Source organism: Triticum dicoccoides, chromosome 4B (assembly GCF_002162155.2).
Source record: "Triticum dicoccoides isolate Atlit2015 ecotype Zavitan chromosome 4B, WEW_v2.0, whole genome shotgun sequence".
Classification (NCBI taxonomy): Eukaryota; Viridiplantae; Streptophyta; class Magnoliopsida; order Poales; family Poaceae; genus Triticum; species Triticum dicoccoides.
The window spans coordinates 598995767-599006800 of record NC_041387.1 but is presented as its reverse complement, the minus strand read 5'-3'; positions in this window follow the sequence as shown (position 1 = coordinate 599006800).

Here is an 11034-nt window from a genome sequence, read left to right as displayed (position 1 = left end):
CGGAGGTAGGAGGTGGGGTCAGGAGGGAGGTTGGTGCCGTGGGGATTGGGTCGTGCGGGGTGGGTGGGGTAGAAGTTAGTGGGGGAAGAAGGTGGGTTCGGGTGGGTCTGGGTTTTTTAATCCATCTCGGCAGTTTGGTTTCAGTCGATAGATCAGTGCTAAAGTGTTAGCAGAATAACGTGGGGTGTTAGTAGAATAAGACACTCTTAAGGGTGTTATCATAATAGACCCACCATATATATATATATATATATATATATATATATATATATATATATATATTATAGGACAAATGTTTCCTACAAGCAGTGGTAGTTACCACCACTTGCGTTCTGTATGTTGTATGTAGTATCTGTCGAAACCGAGAGTATGTACGTGTAGTATGTAGTATATAATAATGATTAGGTAGTATATATACAAATTTTTAGGTAGTATATACCATTTTTTGATTATGCTTTTTTTTACGTACAAATATGTATGTATTTCACAAATATAACAAAAACTATGGACTCATGTGCAATTTTTTCATGTAATTTGTTTTGAAATATCTTAGATATATTACATGAACATATTTAAAATAATAAAATTGTATATATAGTACCACATGCTAGTATATGAGACATGTGGGGTAACTATCACCGGTTGGTAGGATGAATTTTCCATATATATATATATATATATATATATATATATATATATATATATATATATACAGACGGTCTATTCTGCTAATATTAGCAGAATAACTATTCTGCATACCACTTTCGCACTGCACGCTGTACGCAAGTGCACTGCATCTTCTTGACGACGAACACTGCAATATAGACTAGTAAACTTCGTGTCGAAAAAAACTGCACGCGATGTTTTTTCGGTACTGTTTTCGCTCTAGTTTTTTAACCGTTTATCATAATGAGGCGTGTAATACACCGTTAAAAAGCTATGGATTAGGCCCAACTTCGACATGTTGAACACATTTCGAGTTTTCCACACGGTTTAAGAGCAGTTTTGAAAATGGTGCGGCGGATGACGAGTGGCAGCGAGCGTTTTTTCACATTTTTTCTAAACTGCTTGTCGGAATGAAGCAAATGATACGCCGTTGGATAGATATCATCAAGGCGCATCTTTTCCATATATAAATCTTTCTCTAATTCGTTACGGTTTAAGAGCAGTTTCAAATTTACTAAATCGCGGAATTCTTGTTTTTCAAATTTTTTCAAATTTTCGGTACTGTTTTCGCTCTAGTTTTTGAACCGTTTGTCGAAACGAGGCGTATGATACGTCGTTGGAAATCTATGGACAAGGCGCAACTTTCATATGTAGGAATGGTTTTGAGATGCCTTACGGTTTTAAGTTAATTTTGAAAATCGTGCGGCAGATAACGAATGGCAGCGGCCGTTTTTTTAAAAAAGATTACAAACCGTTTGTCGAAATGATTCGAATGATATGCCGTTGGAAAGATAGCAACGAGACGCAACTTTTTCATGTAGAACACACTCTCTAATTCCTTACGGTTTAAGAGCAGTTTTAAAATTAGCAAAAAGCGGGCACTCTGTTTTTTCGTGACACCAAAATCGTCGTCGGACAGAAAAACACACTGCTTCAAACTGAAAACCGCACTGCAACAGGCAGTCAAGTGAACTTCATGATTTCTTTTTGTCGAACATAAACTTTCTCGCACAAGTTTTTGTTGTCTTTTTTTCAACTTTTTTTTGAACGAGAGTGGACCGCAACACTCCCGAAATTGAACCGCGACAGTACCAAAAGTGAACCTCATGAGTTTTTGTTGTCCTTTTTTTCGTACTTACTAATTTTTTTACGCGCGTTGACCAAGCGAGTGGACCACAATGACTGAGCGAGTGAACTACATCTAATATAGAAGCGAGCTTCTTTGAGATATTATTTTTCCCTGTTTTACAAGTTTTTTACACGCGTTGACCAAGCGAGTGGACCACAGTGACTGAGAACTACATCTAATATAGAAGCGAGCTTCTTTGAGATATTATTTTTCCCTGTTTTACAAGTGTTTTTCCCTGTTTACAACTGGGACAAGTGAACCACGTAGAAGTTTTATAGCAAACTGCATGGGACAACAAAGTGAGCTTCAAAGCCACATCTATCAGTTTTATAGCAAACTGCATGAGACAACAAGACTCCTTGTTGAATAAAATGAACCACAAGACTCCTCAAACTAGGCTGCATCAACACATTTTTTCTCTCAAAAATGAACCATTAATGCTTGTTGAAATAAACTTCTCAACAAATATTTTTTACACACAATATATCATATCCCAATCCGATACATTTGATAGACAAAAAACCCGCAAACAATGGTCTAAACTGCATGCCCGCTTGCTCTGAGCTTCACGCCGCACACACCCGCACGGCACCACAACAAATGACGACGCGCAATGCCAAGGCGTCCAAGCTACCATGTAGAAGTGAACCTCATGTAGGCACCAGCCGAACTACACAGAGGGATTTAACAAACTTCATTAGAAACTGAATTCACGGTTTAAACTTTTTTAATAAAAGCATGCATCAAAACTGCATGATGATTATAGTGAACTCCATTAATTTCTGTTTTGTATTTTAAACTTCTTATAAACGCATCTTGACCTTATGGTCGAATGTAGTGTACTGCATTTTTTTGTTTTATGCATGGCATCTGGGCAAGTAGTGAACTGCTCGGGGTTTTCGAATTAGTGAACTCCAAGCCGGGGCAAGTGAACTACAATAGCTATATATATTGCCTTTTTTAATAGACTAACGCAATATTACAAACTCTGTACACACACATATGCATTCAACTACACAGTACAACACCATATCAGGGGCAAACTGCATGCCCATTTAAGTGTGCGCTCAAAATAGCAAAAAGGCAAAAAACCAATACTACAATTAGGTCACCATTTATTTTTGGAAATTACCTTCAATTAACAAATTACACAATCAGCGCCATATACTAAATGATTCAACCTTCAATTCTTTCTCTAGTTAAATTAGCAAACATATAAAAAGCACCAAACTACACAACAACCTTTTGTCCTAAACCCCTGTCCTAATTACATAGCAAGCCCAAAATCCCAACCCGAGGACATCCTCCACGCTAAACCTGAAAAACAAACAAACAATAGTTCAGAATATGGAAAGAACATAACAGATACGACAGAAAAATAGACATCAGTGCTACAAAAAGAGCGGCGACCCTAAACACAATTTGATGCCAGCCAACTCAAGATCTGATCAGCCTGGTCTGGGAACACTGTTACAAGCAGCAATAAGGATGCATACATGGCACAGTTCATTACAGCACAAACCAGGATAATTGCAAAACACTGTGCTCTAACACAAGATTTCTTCAGTACATTCTAGAGAGGATTCCAGAGATCAGTGTACTGAATGTTGATACATGGTTTCAATGTCTGAATACTTCAGGTGATGCAGGCTAGGTTCTAGAAGCCCTCTCGCTCCAACGCATCTGCAACCGCTCTGGAAACCAAGATGCAAAAGCAAGAGTTATCTTCTGACACTGAATCACCCAAATAAAAATGGTATCGAATTGGTTCCTATGGACGCAACAACTGCACCACTGCTCTACAAGGCAGGATGAGGAGCCCTGTTGCCGCTATTGCTCTGTAGTGTCAGGGTAGCACGGCGCAACGGGGGCTGCGGGGATGCCCCTAGTAGCGGGTAGAGGACGTTAGTGTACCAGACGGGATTAGTGTACCTTATGAGGTTTTCCTAATTTATGGGGTTCTGTAGCAAATTACAATTTTTTCCTACAAATGAACTTCATCATTCTTTATTTTTTTCTGAATTTTCTTACAAATGCAGTGCGGACGGGCCGGCGTCGACCCGGCCGTGCTTGCAGGAGGTCGTCGGGGCGTGAGGTTGGACGGCCCGGGACCATAGAGGAAAGGATCTCGCCGGATCTTGCTCGCCTCCATAGCCTGGGTGGACGGGAGGGGCTCACTTACTGCCCAAGGCCTAGACTACGATGAACTGGACAATAGCATACCGCACAAGGGCGCGCGGCGCACTGCCTGAAGGATCCGACTGCACCGCATATGCAAAATCCAAAAAAGTAAGAAGAAGAAGAAAAAAGCTAACCATGCTGCTCCAGCAGCGTAGGAGGTGGACAAACGGATGGCTCACCAGCGGGGGATATGGCGTGTGAGCACTGCGAGCGCTACCCGGTCGGACTGCACCGATGTGCCCATCGTACTGCACGCGCACACCTCGCAAACTGGGAGGCGCCTTCACCTCGCGAGTGGAACATGCGCCGGTGGTGGAGTTCCTCCTTCTCTCTGAAGTGGACTATAGTGAGGTGCAAATATTAGCAGACCAAAATGAGCTGCCGACAGGAAACCATAGCGAGGTGCAAATACACCAAACACACCACACTAGGCTTCTTCATGTTCACTCATGCACTGCACGCACACACGCAAGGGGCTTCTTTTTGGCTCTTGTCACCGGTGGACCGCACTGCATGGCGAGGTGGACTACACCAAGCGACGACCTGAGCTGCACTTCCCCACGGGCAGTACTGCACGCCTGTGTGCAGAGTTAATATCCATCGCCACTACCGCCAGATCTGTAGGTAGTACTGCTACTTCGTCATGTATGCACATGATCGAACTATACATGCGGAAGCAAAAGAAAGTAAAAGCGGGCAGATGAGTTAAGAGGGGAGCCTGGATTGTATTTCGTACCACAGGAAGGATTGGAGTAGATGCAGTAGTTGAGTTAGTTGAACTGCTCGTAGGGCTGGTGCATGGCGCCCGCGCCGACCGGTGCGTTCATCATGGGTTGCATCCCCATGAGCAGTGGCACGCCCATCGACGGCGGCACCCCAGGCTGGTGGTTCGTCTCGCCCATTGGATCAGCACCAACTCAAGAACAATCTCTCGCCTTGGACCGGACTAGAAACTGCTGCACAGGAAGGATATACAATCAAGAGATGCCCTTGGGTCTTCACACCTTTTTGGCCTCCTTCTATGCACGCAGTCGACGAAGCTCGTCCACCATCAACGAAGCCGAGGCTAAGGGGAAGCTGGTGTTTGCGGCGACGAGCACCGAGAATAGGTGTTGTGGATCTCACCGGACCCGTGGCGGGAGAGGCCTGGGGTGGGCGGCGGGGGCCTCGGGAGGGTTGGAGCGGCGACATCTTGCAGAAGTGCGGCGCGGTAGGCGCCTGGGGTGGGGCGGCTCGGTGAGGGCCTAGGGAGGTGCGGCGCGGCGGCGGCCTCGGGAGGGGAGGAGCCGCACCAGCGGCTAGGGAGGGGCGGATCTGGCGACCTTGCCCTCATGCAGCCGCCTGGAAGGCAGAAGAGGCGGGGGAGAAGATGGCGAAGGGTGGTCGGCACGCAAGTCGCCCCGGGAAGGAAGCGGCAGGGTGGGGTTATGCTCTCGGGGGAAGAAGGTAGTAGTAGGGGGTGGGCGCGGCGGCCGGTGGTGAACAATAAGGAGGCTAATGACACCGGCGGCGGTGGAGGGACGCGGTGGTGCGGCGGCATCGACGGTGGTAGGTGGTGGGGGATCGGGAGGCTGCTGCCGGCGGGGTGTGGGGATTCTTGTTGTGCGTGGTGGTTAGGAGAGAGTTGGGGTGGGTGGGTGATTTGTTTAAGGGCTTTGACGCAGTTCGGTTTGGACGGTGCAACAGTGCGTTTGTGTTAGCAGAATAAGCTAGTGTTAGCAGAATAAGACTCTTAAGGGGTGTTATTAGAATAGACCCACCCTATATATATATACATACTCAAATTGAAGAATTTCAACTTTTGTTGGTGACGTGACCCGCCGTATAAGAATGATGATTTCAGACACCGCGTACAATTGTCGTAGGGCTCTGAGAATCAAAATTCTTCGTTAATTTCTTCACACTTAGATTGTTAGTCTTCATTGATTGAGCTACCTCTTGATGGCACTCTGCTACCTCTTGAGCACTGCGTTGGTTTTCCTTGAAGAGGAAAGGGTGATGCAGCAAAGTAGCGTAAGTATTTCCCTCAGTTTTTGAGAACCAAGGTATCAATCCAGTAGGAGGCTCCTCAAAAGTCCCACCCACCTACACAAACAAACAAGAACCTCGCAACCAACGCAATAAAGGGGTTGTCAATCCCTTCACAGCAACTTGCGAAAGTGAGATCTGATAGAGATAATAAGATAAGATAATATTTTTGGTATTTTTATGATATAGATTGGAAAGTAAAAGATGCAAATAAAAGTAGATGGAAAACTTATATGATAAAAGATAGATCCGGGGGACACATGTTTCACTAGTGGCTTCTCTCAAGATAGCATAAGTATTACGGTGGGTAAACAAATTATTGTCGAGCAATTGATAGAAAAGCGCATAGTTATGAGATTATCTAGGCATGATCATGTATATAGGCATCACGTCTGCAACAAGTAGCTCGAAACGATTCTGCATCTACTACTATTACTCCACACATCGACCGACTCATGCCTGCATCTAGAGTATTATGTTCACGAAGAACAGAGTAACGCATTAAGAAAGATGACATGATGTAGAGGGATAAACTCATGCAATATGATATAAACGCCATATTTTTATCCATGATGGCAACAATACAATACGTGCCTTGCTGCCCCTGCTGTCACTGGGAAAGGACACCGCAAGATTGAACCCAAAGCTAAGCACTTCTCCCATTGCAAGAAGGATCAATCTAGTAGGCCAAACCAAACTGATAATTCAAAGAGACTTGCATAGATAACAAATCACACATAAAAGAATTCAGAGGAGATTCAAATATTTCTCATAGATAAACTTGATCATAAACCCACAATTCATCGGATCTCGACAAACACACCACAAAAAGAGTTACATCGAATAGATCTCCAAGAAGATCAAGGAGAACTTTGTATTGAGACTCAAAGAGAGAGAAAAAGCCATTTAGCTAATAACTATGGACCCGAAGGTCTGTGGTAAACTACTCAGAACTCATCGGAGAGGCCTTGGAGATGATGTAGAGGCCCTCCATGGTGAACTCCCCCTCCGACGGAGCGCCGGCGAAGGCTCCAAGATGTGATCTCACGAATACAGAAGGTTGTGGCGGTGGAATTAGGTTTTCGTGGTCGCTTCTGATGTTTTCAGGGTACAGGAGTATATATAGGAGGAAGAAGTAGGTCGGTTGACGCTCCAAGGGCCCACGAGGGTGGGGGGCGCGCCCATCCCCAAGGGGGCACACCGGGCACCCTCGTGGCCACCTCGTTTGTTGCTTGACGTCCACTCCAAGTCTCCTGGTTGGCATTTGTTCCAAAAAGATCGCTCCCGAAGGTTTCATCCCGTTTGGACTCCGTTTGATATTCCTTTTCTTCGAAACACTGAAATAGGCAAAAAAAACAGCAATTCGGGCTGAGCTTCCAGTTAGTAGGTTAGTCCCAAAAATGATATAAAAGTGTAAAGTAAACCCCATAAACATCCAAAACGGGTAATATAATAGCATGGAACAATAGAAGTTATAGATACATTGGAGACGTATCACACTCTCATTGTCACAATAGAGTGGCACATTCTTCATGTTGACGCCGTACTCCTTGAGGGATTGCTTCATCCAGTAGACAGAGATAAGCAGTTTTGTTTCTTCGAGGACCAACAGACCAAGGATCGTCCGAGGAAATGGCATGTGCCAGATGTTGACTTGCGGTCCACCCGATCACCAGCATAGTCAGAGTCTGAATATCCAATGAGATCAAAAGCCGAGCCCTTGGGATAATATAATCCAAGTGTTGGTGTGAGCTAGATATTGAAGAATATGCTTCACAACCTTATGGTGTGATTCCTTCGGTGTAGCTTGAAATCGGGCACACATGCAAACACTAAGCATAATATCTGGCCTAGATGCACATAAATACAATAAAGAGCTGATCATGGAGCGGTATACCTTTTGATCAAAGTCAATACTGTCGGGGATATACCCTGCGGTATGACCTGACCGGGTTGATAACCCGGCTGGGACTTGGCGTTTCATTGGTAACCCACTGGAGGATTGGCGACTTACGAGTCTGGCGGCTTACTGGTCTGACGACTCATGATCCTAGCGACTCACTGATGGCCTCGACAGCGGGTCAGATAGAGGACTAGGCCAAAGGCCCAGGAGGCTGGCTCATGTTATGGTGGGCCAGCTTAAGAGGAAAGCATAAGGAATATTCTCCTACAAAGGAAGCAAGACTAGGACTCCACTTGTAATAGAGTAATCCAAATCCTACTAGGACTAGTCATGTAACCCGCCCCTTCAACATATATAAGGAGGGGTAGGGCACCCCAAGAGGGACGGAAATTAATGGCTAAGGCTAGACACAACTAAAGGGGAGCTGGCTTATGCAGTGACTCCCTCATGAGCATAATCAGACCTAGCCACAAACAGCATGTAGGGCTATTACCGGATGATGTTTTTCGGGGCCCGAAGCTGTCTAAATCCTTGTCTTGCGTGTTGATCCGCCTCGTGTCTCTCATCCGATCAACCCCTCTCAAGCTACCACATACATGCATTGGCCTCACGACTAAGTCTTCACAATAGGACATCTGCCGTGACAATTCCATGACAGTTGATGCCCACCGTGGGGCCTGTGCAGGTGGTGTTGAGTTCTTGAAGGGATCTCTCCCAGGGATCGAGAAGTTCATGCTGGATAGGTGGAAGAAGAGCCGCCACGGAACAATTGCATGTGATAACTTAATAGGGGATCACCTTGGGCAGAGCCGGCGAATTCATTGGTTGACGATTAGAATCTTTATTGACTTTGGAAGCTCGCAGTACAAGTTTAAAGGAAAATTAGGGATTGGCGTTCTGTGCGCCATCAACGCGATGCGTGTCGCCAAGGTAGACAAGAGACCAGCTGGAGCCGCCGTACACCATGTCATGCTAGTTCATGTCAACATGCACCACCGATAGTTTGAGCAAGTGGATAAATCACAAGTCGCCAAGAACGTTGACTCCGCTGCTGCTTGTTTCTGCTGGCGTCAAAACCGGATTCATACTCAAGAAGGTGACTGAATCTGGTTTGAACCCATAATGGAGCATACCTTCAAACATCTTGATGGCGTTCTTTGCCTGCCCGTAGTGCGCGTAGGCTGAAATAACAGCATTCCACGAGATGGAATTCCTCTCAGGCAACCCCTCCTCGGAACGACCCCACTCTCGTGAGCGAAGCGCTCCGTCGACCCCCGCCGTGCGCTACTCCGGCGCCGGCGTCCACCGCGCTTCTGCGCTCCCGCCTCGCGCCACTCCGACCGTTGCGGCCACCACTACCTCCTCCCCCTCGCAGCGTGCGGCGGTGGCCATGGGTTCTAGTCCCAGATCTGTTTCTTTGTCGGTCAGGCTGGAGGACGAGTGCCCCGTCGTTTCTGGTCTCGGGCTGTCGGAGGGGTCGGGAGATTCGGAGGCCCGTGACCTCCAAGCGGTGGACTCGGAGCTGCGTCCGGCTGCGGCGGCGGGGGCGGGATGGGTGCGGCCACCACCGACCAAGAAGGAGATGTGGCAGATGCGGCACGGTCTGGATGCCCAGGCTGGTGCTTCTGGAGCTCGCGATGGCAGGGCCTCGCCGCCGCATCAGGATGTGCTTCGTGGTGGCCGGACCTCGCCGCCGCGCCAGGAGGTAATCCCGGAGATGAAAGACAAGTGCTTCCGATGCCTCGAGAAGGGCCACTTCAGGCGCGACTTCACCAACCTAGAGGTGTGCATCAGATGCGGGCTGCAGGGCCATGGCTCCCGGGACTGCAAGAGGCCTAGGAGTCCTTCTTCGGCTGACGAGCTCTGGCGGGAGGCCATCGCCAAGGTGGCCCGCAGGTCCTCCCCGCGTGTTAGCCCCGACCTCCCGCCCCCGCGGGCGCCGATCCTGCCGCCGCCACCGCCCCCACCACCAACTCTGCGGCAGGCGGACGCCGGCCGGGCGTGGCCACAGCTCGCCCCTCCTCGGCTCCAGGTCACCTTTGACACGGAGGACGGGGCGGCCGGCCTTTGCGTGGTCCGGCGCTCGCAGTCCATGGAGGATCTGGAGCATCGGCTACGATTTGCCATGGTGGCCTATGTGGGCGGTGCTCGGCGCCGGTTGTCGCCGCAGCGGGTGCATGAAATCTTGGAAGGAAAGCTGGATATCTCGGCGGACCAAGCCTCAGTTCATCCATATCGGCCGGAAGATTTCTTAGTGGTGTTTGCTTCTGCAGAGATAAGGAACAGAGTGGCGGCATGCCCGTCGGTAGAGTTTCAAGGGGACCGGCTGTTATTCAGGCCATGGAATCGGCAATCGCAAGCGGTCCACTCAGTGATGGGTTTCAAAGTTTGGTTAGTGCTTGAAGGCATCCCGCCCCATGCCTGGGATCGGGCAACAACAGAGGAGCTGCTGGGATCCTCGTGTAAGGTGGATGTTGTGGCGCTACCTCGCGGGCGGATTTGTCTTCCTTCAAGCTTTCTGCGTGGACGGCCGACCCAGATGAGATCCCTACGATGCGTTGGCTACCAGTTCCGGAGCCTGGTACTGAGGCTCCGCCGCCATTGCTGCAGTATAAGGTTCTAATCCATGTCGATGCGGTGGCGGACTTCAGGGACGCAGGAGAGCCGCTTTTCCTCGGTGGATCGTCGGACAGTGGTCAGAGCGGTATTCCAGACTCAGATGAGGACTTCGGCGGTGAATCAAGGCCGCGCAAGCTTGTGTGGACGTTTGGGGTCCGGGACTCGCGGGGAGGTGGCCAGGGCAGCGGCGCCGCCGGCGTTGGGCATGGAGGATCGGTGCGGAGCCGTGTGGCGTCGGATTGGCATCTTCCGCCGATGGACCCGGTTTCGGTCGTCAGCAGGAGTGGGCCAGGCAGGCAGGTGTGCGAGAGGCTAACCACTAGGCAATCGGCTTTTGACCGGCTCAACGGCCAGCACGACCACTGTGCAACTGATAAAGGTTTGGTTCAAACCAATTTGAATGGCCAAGGCGCGGCTCAGTCGGGTCAGGTGACAGTTGTGAAGCGGGCCCTCATGGCCTCCACGATCGTGGCAAGTGCGCCGCATCAAGCTGCGGGCCCAGAGAGGG